The 6,240-nt window shown below is 42.0% G+C and overlaps 1 pseudogene; it reads left to right on the top strand.

Moving 5' to 3' along the window:
• The first annotated feature begins 45 nt into the window (after positions 1-45).
• Positions 46-6,240, top strand: part of LOC118564001 — a 30,331-nt pseudogene continuing 24,136 nt past the window's right edge.

Genomic DNA, 6,240 nt, shown 5'->3' with positions numbered 1-6,240 from the left:
TATAGATATTTTATTGTATTAAGTGCGTTTCTGAGACACCATCCGGTGTGAGGAGGAGTTTAATGATTCAGCCAATAACGGGTGTTCCCCTTTCCCTGCTTCTCAGAAAGGTGTGGCAAGCCTGCGATCACAGAAAAATCCACTTTCTACCCGCTTGTCTTCGAAATCAGGTAAGAAAAAAGCATGCAAGTCTTTGATTTCTATCTCGGACACAGGCTCTTATACGCTTAAGTGTTTCATGTTTGGGTTTGTTACGCTTTGCTGCTCCGGAAACACTTTTTTCCCCCTTGTATGGAGTCATCGACAGGACAGTTTACGTTGTGCAGTGCTCTTCTTGTACACGCGTTTCTGGAAAAAATACAAATCAGTAGAAGAGATCAACTGAACAAAGTTTACATAAAGAAAACCAGGAACATCAGACCAGACCGTAGCAGAGAAAAAAGGGGTGTGGTGGAGGGAAATATTGATACTTGATACATTCCTCTTTCTAAGTTTAAACGTTTTCCTCTACAGCCTCAACAATGTCTGTTTGGGTGAGTTGTTCAATGTCTTTATTAGTTTAATTTGATGTTGGGTGCAAAAAAGGGGTAAAATATTTATATATATATTTAAAAAAATGCAATATCTTTGTGTAAATGTGGTGCAGGATGACCTGGACCTGCTCTTAGACTCCCCCTCCTCACTAACTACAACTGTAAGTTGAACCAAAATCTATCTATCTATCTATCTATCTATCTATCTATCTATCTATCTATCTATCTATCTATCTATCTATCTATCTATCTATTCTTAAGGTGTGCATTTCAATGCTCTCCACGTATGTGGTTTAGTATGAATAGTATGGTCTCTTTAGTATGCAACTCTTTTATGAGAGAATGAGTTGATACACAGAAACAACATAGATACAGAACTTTTTATTTATTTATGCTCTTTTATGATCCATCATTACTTATTTCTAATTATTTATTTTTGAATTGGTCTTTTCCAGTCAAATGCCAGAGGAACTGTGAAGGACCAGGCCAGCTTTAAGGCGGAAGAAGACGTTGCTGCTCTGAGGAAAGCCATAGAAGGCCTTGGTGAGCAAATAAATGACCCTTATCAGCTCTTTTTATGATTATCCTGGGCTACATAGATCAATAAAAGATGTAAAACAACCCCAGTAATAATTCAGAAAGTATGCGCATGCTCCATTTAAAGGTGACCTGATATAAAGGTGAAATAATTATTCTATAGTTTCTGTATGAGGATGCAAAAGGTGCAATGTAATATTTTCCTTCTAATCGTCGCAGGTACAACAGAAAAAACACTGATTGAGGTGCTGACCAAGAGAAGTAATGCCCAGCGTCAGCTTATCGCCACGGCTTATCAGAAAGCCACCGGAAGGGTACATGAATTACCTCTGAAAAGTATTCACGCCCCGTGTACTTTATTGTTCGCTGTTGTTATTGTTTATGTGTGATAGATCAATACAAATTAGTGCGTAGATGCGAAGCGGGAGGAGAGGAGGGGAAAGATGCTTCAACATGTTTAAAAATTAAAATATGAAAAGGGAGATGTGCATTTGTACTCTGCAACCTGAGTCGATACATTTTAAAACCATTTGACGGCTGCATGTCCTTTCTGTTTTTGTCTCTAGCAGCATTTGCACATGCAAAGACTGAAAGCTTTGCCCCTTTCTCTTTGTAGAATATCTCAAGCTCAGTCGGATCAGATCCCTGAATCCATGGATATGCTTTGATCTAAACCATTCGATTGTAGCTCTGGATGGGGGATTAAGTTTGTTGTTCTGCTGGAAAGTGACTTGTGGGTCTTCCAAAGTTTCTCTATATTTACTTCCTATCAACTCTGAACACCTTCTCACTCCACCATGAAGAAAAGAATCCCCATAATAGAATAACCTTGCTTGCAAGATGAATTGTCGCGGTATTTGTGGGTTTTCAAACACACAAAAACCCATCTTATACCGCTCCTGCTTCAACCGTTTGTATCCGAACCAAAAATCATGTGGCAGTATTGTGGTTTAAGGCGGGACACACCAGTGAGACGAAAGCAAGAGCGGCTGAACCCACAGCCCAACCAACATAAACATGGCAGCGCCGGAAGATGCAAGCATAGATGCTGCTGCCTTAGATAGGACATTTTTTGACCAATCTGTATAATCTGATTGAATTTGACTTTGGAAAGTGCCTTGAGATTACACGTTTCATGAATTGGCGCTATATAAATCAAATTTAATTGAACTGCTGTCATATCTGTGGTGTAAGAATCCACAATTTCATCTCTGAAAGAAAAACAGCAAAAAGTGACCTGACGAGCTTAGCTTGTTGTGGTTTCTCATGACATCTGCTGCTTTCCTTTTTAATTTGATACTGTGATTGGCTAAAACCAACCTCTGGTAGGCGGGCACTAGGCGTTGCTTCGCCCAATCAGCTCAGAGAGTTCTGCTGAATGTCCCTCCTTTCCCCAAACAGATTAGATGGGAGCAGTCCCAGAATGATAATGTGAAGAACATAGAGTGCTACACTTTATCAATCTGGCTGGCCAGGTTAATAGTACAGTGAAGTCACCACCATGTTTCACAGTTGACATTGTGTTTTCAAAGAAATGCATGCAAAGTTTATTTTTATTTTATTTCTAAACTGGAAGAAAATAATCCTCCCACTTCATAAATATGCACCCGTGTCAGTGTGTCCCATAAAATCCCTATAGGATGGATGTAGGTTCGTGGCTGTAATGTGACAAATTCACGAGAACGTTAACCGTCTTCTTGTGGACAAACACGACCCAAAGTGTCTTATGTCCCTCCATTAGACATTGGTGGCCGACCTGGAGGGCGACACTCACGGAGACTTCGAGGACTTGTTGGTGGCTTTGGTAACGCCTCCTGCCGTCTACGACTGTCATGAAGTCATGAAAGCTATGAAGGGTGAGATTGATGAATAAAATGCAAAGAGGCAGATGTCTGCTTATAGAATTTGATGCACCAGTTTGTATATTTAACTGATATTTATTTTACAGCCAGCTTCCAAAATGTGCGTTTAGTTCTGATTTTCAACCATTATAAGAACAATTTTCAGGCGTCACATGGAAAAAGTTGTGTTCATGCTGGTATTCCTTATGATTTATTGTATTTTTGGGTCAAAACAGCACTTAAGTTATATTTATTAAATTAAGGCTTTATTGTAACTAATAAGATTACTGATTCTTCTCACATCCAGGGTCCAGGGACCACTGAGAGCACTCTGACAGAAATCTTTGCTTCCAGATCCAACAAACAGATTAAAGCCTTGTCTGATGTGTACCTCAAAGGTAGGTCACTCAAAAGCAGGTGACTTTTTACAGCGTACATCAGCACTGAAACAGCTAGAAAACTAGCTAATAGGCCTGTTTATGCTGCTAAACTATTGTGAAATCCAGCAGACTGTGCCGTTTTCGTTCCAGAAACCGGAAGATTGATAGGTCATGATCTGAAGTCGGAGGTATCTGGGGATTACGGCAAAGCGCTGCTCATCTTGGCTGAGGTACTCTACATTAAAACTGAAAGCATGCTGTGATGCGGCACTCCCGACAGCAGCAGCACATTTATTCAGTGGGCGGGTCTATCAACATTCCCAAGATAGCCTAAGAATGTTACTTCTATCCAAACAGTCTACGTGCTGAATACTTAGAAAGCCTGGATTATATAATCTAAAGCGGCTGTTGAAAACTAGCCTCGTGCAAGATAGATTAATTCAGTAATCAGAAGGTTAAATTCAGAGAAAATGTTTTCCACTTATATTTGTGGATGTACTTGAAGTATTCTAAGGTTCGTTGTTGGGTTATAACGGTTATCTAAAACTGTTGAGTTGTGTGAGTCTATAAAACACATTTCTGAGAAATGGCCAAACGTCTTTATGGAGTCAACAATATGCCGTGCTGATTTGTCCACTTTTACAGGGAAAGAGAGACGAGACCACCAATGTGGACACAGAAAAAGCTAAAGCAGACGCTAAGGTACTTTTTTCAGTTTTAAAAAAAAAACAGTATTCTTTAACACAGTTTTAAAGGCAGTTTTTAAACTTTCGTGATTTCATCACCGACATTTACGCAGCAACAAAGCCTGCGAACCCTAAATGGCCGTGCTTGTCCCCCTGTAGCGCGTTGTACGAGGCGGGAGAAAAGAAGTGGGGAACCGACGAGGCAAGTTTATCGACATCCTGTGCCACAGGAGTATTCCTCAGCTTCGACAAAGTGAGTTTACCTCTTATTTCTGTCCCAGTGAAACGCTTATAATACTAATATTGGGCTGGAATGTTAATAATGGTGTTGGGGCAACTGATTATAATTTTAAACCATTCCTTTTTTCAAAATGAAAAAGAATAGGTTGGACGATCCTGTCGTTTATTTGTCCCTCAGCCGTGAAATTCCCAGTGGATCAGCCACAAACTGAAATACAAATAAACACCAAATATCAACTAAAGCCGGGGTTCCTGCCACTCTCCCAAGGGTGTCCGACACCCACTATGAGCTCCTCACCTGATCTCCAGAAGAAGCTCATTTCCGCCACTCGCATCTGGGATCTCCTTCTTTCACTTCTGATTCCATACCTCTTGACCATAGGTGAGGGTCAGAAACATGAAGGACCCGTAAATCAAGAGCTTTGCTTTTTGGCTCGGATTTGCCCAACAGCCCGGAGCAGCGCCCCGCTTACTGCGGATGCAGCCCCAACCCGTCTGTCCATCTCCCGTTCCATCACCATCACTCATAAACAAGACACCAAGATATTTAAACTCCTTCGCTTGAGGCAGAGATTGACCCCCCCAACTCAACCACCAGAGGAGCAGTCCGCCATTTCCTGTCAGACCTAGAAGAGCTTTCTATATTTAAGAAACTTTAAATCTAACACTTATTACCACCAAAGACTGCAAAAATGATATAGTCCCCATCTGGCCTCGAACGCCCCAGGATCGCCAGAATGAGCTGGAGGATGTCTCTTTGGTAGAGGGATGTCTGAGTTTTCCTCTCTCGCCCCTCGTGAGCCGATATGGGATAAGTGGAAGCATAGATATGTAAAACAATATATGTAGCGTTACAAAATATGTTTATGTATGAAGCCTACAGAGTTATTACACTGGAATAGCAAAATGTCAGGAACCAATCATTCACAGGGCGGTTCTAGACAGGGTCAACAGGGGCCTGTCCCCTGTAGAACTGTTCCTGGCCCCCCTGCTAAAGTTGGTCTAGAACCACCACTGCCTTCAAACACGGCCGTTGGAATGGCATTAGCGACACCAAATGAATCTTCTAAATCTCTTCACCAACCACGGTCCTTGGTTCTGCTTTGTTTGGTCATTTCAGCTCTGATTGAGTACAAATATATCGGCAAGAAGAGACCCTGCAGGAAAGCATCGGAGCGAGATGCTGGGGCTTTTTGAGAAACTCCTGGTTGCTGTTGGTAGAGAAACGTTTTTTTTTTTTTTTTTTACAGCGGAAACACGTCATCTACCGGGCCTCTGAATATTACCTTACCTATTCTCTTCTTCTAGTAAAGTGTGTCAGAATGTCCCTGCATATTCGCTGAGAGGCTGTTCAAGGCCATGAAGGTAAAAATCATCTTTATCTTAAAGGCCTGGTACTTTGATTACCCTCGTTTTGTGCCAGACCAGCCTGTTCTCATTGGCTGCTGGTGTGGAAAGGAATGTTAAGCCTGCTTTCCTGGCTGCTGCTGCTGCTAGCTCACGTCAGCACGTTGGCTGCAATCTAAAGCGGGGAACAGAAGAGCAGTGAAACTGCACGTATAAAGCAAAGCTATCGCTAAGAAGTTCAGGGGCAGAAAAGACAACAGCATTTATCCTAAAAAATAACTTGACTTTATGCTTGTTTCAGGGAGCAGGAACCACAGAGAGCACGCTGACGAGGATCATGGTCAGTGTCTCTCCGAGATCGATTAATGGATATCAGGCAGAATACAAAAGCTTGTTGATACACCCTCCACCCCCATTTTGGAGGTCGTGGTCGGTTGCTCCTCCTGGATTCAGCTTATCGTTAAAACAAGGACCCAGCCCAGCATGCTTCAAACTCTGGCTTCTTGCATTATTTTATTTTCTAGAACTGTGGTTCAATTCAGTCCATTTCATTGTTTCTCTCCATCTCTCTACGTCACATAGTCTGAAGTGGTCGGGTAATTAATGGCGAAACCCTCAAGCAGCTGTGTGGCCAAGATGGCTGACTCCCCAAGAAACCGTCCCCAGATTACAAGCC

This window comes from Fundulus heteroclitus, chromosome 8 (assembly GCF_011125445.2).
Source record: "Fundulus heteroclitus isolate FHET01 chromosome 8, MU-UCD_Fhet_4.1, whole genome shotgun sequence".
NCBI lineage: Eukaryota > Metazoa > Chordata > Actinopteri > Cyprinodontiformes > Fundulidae > Fundulus > Fundulus heteroclitus.
Note: the sequence above shows the minus strand (reverse complement) of the source record. Positions and strands in the feature narration are given on the sequence as shown.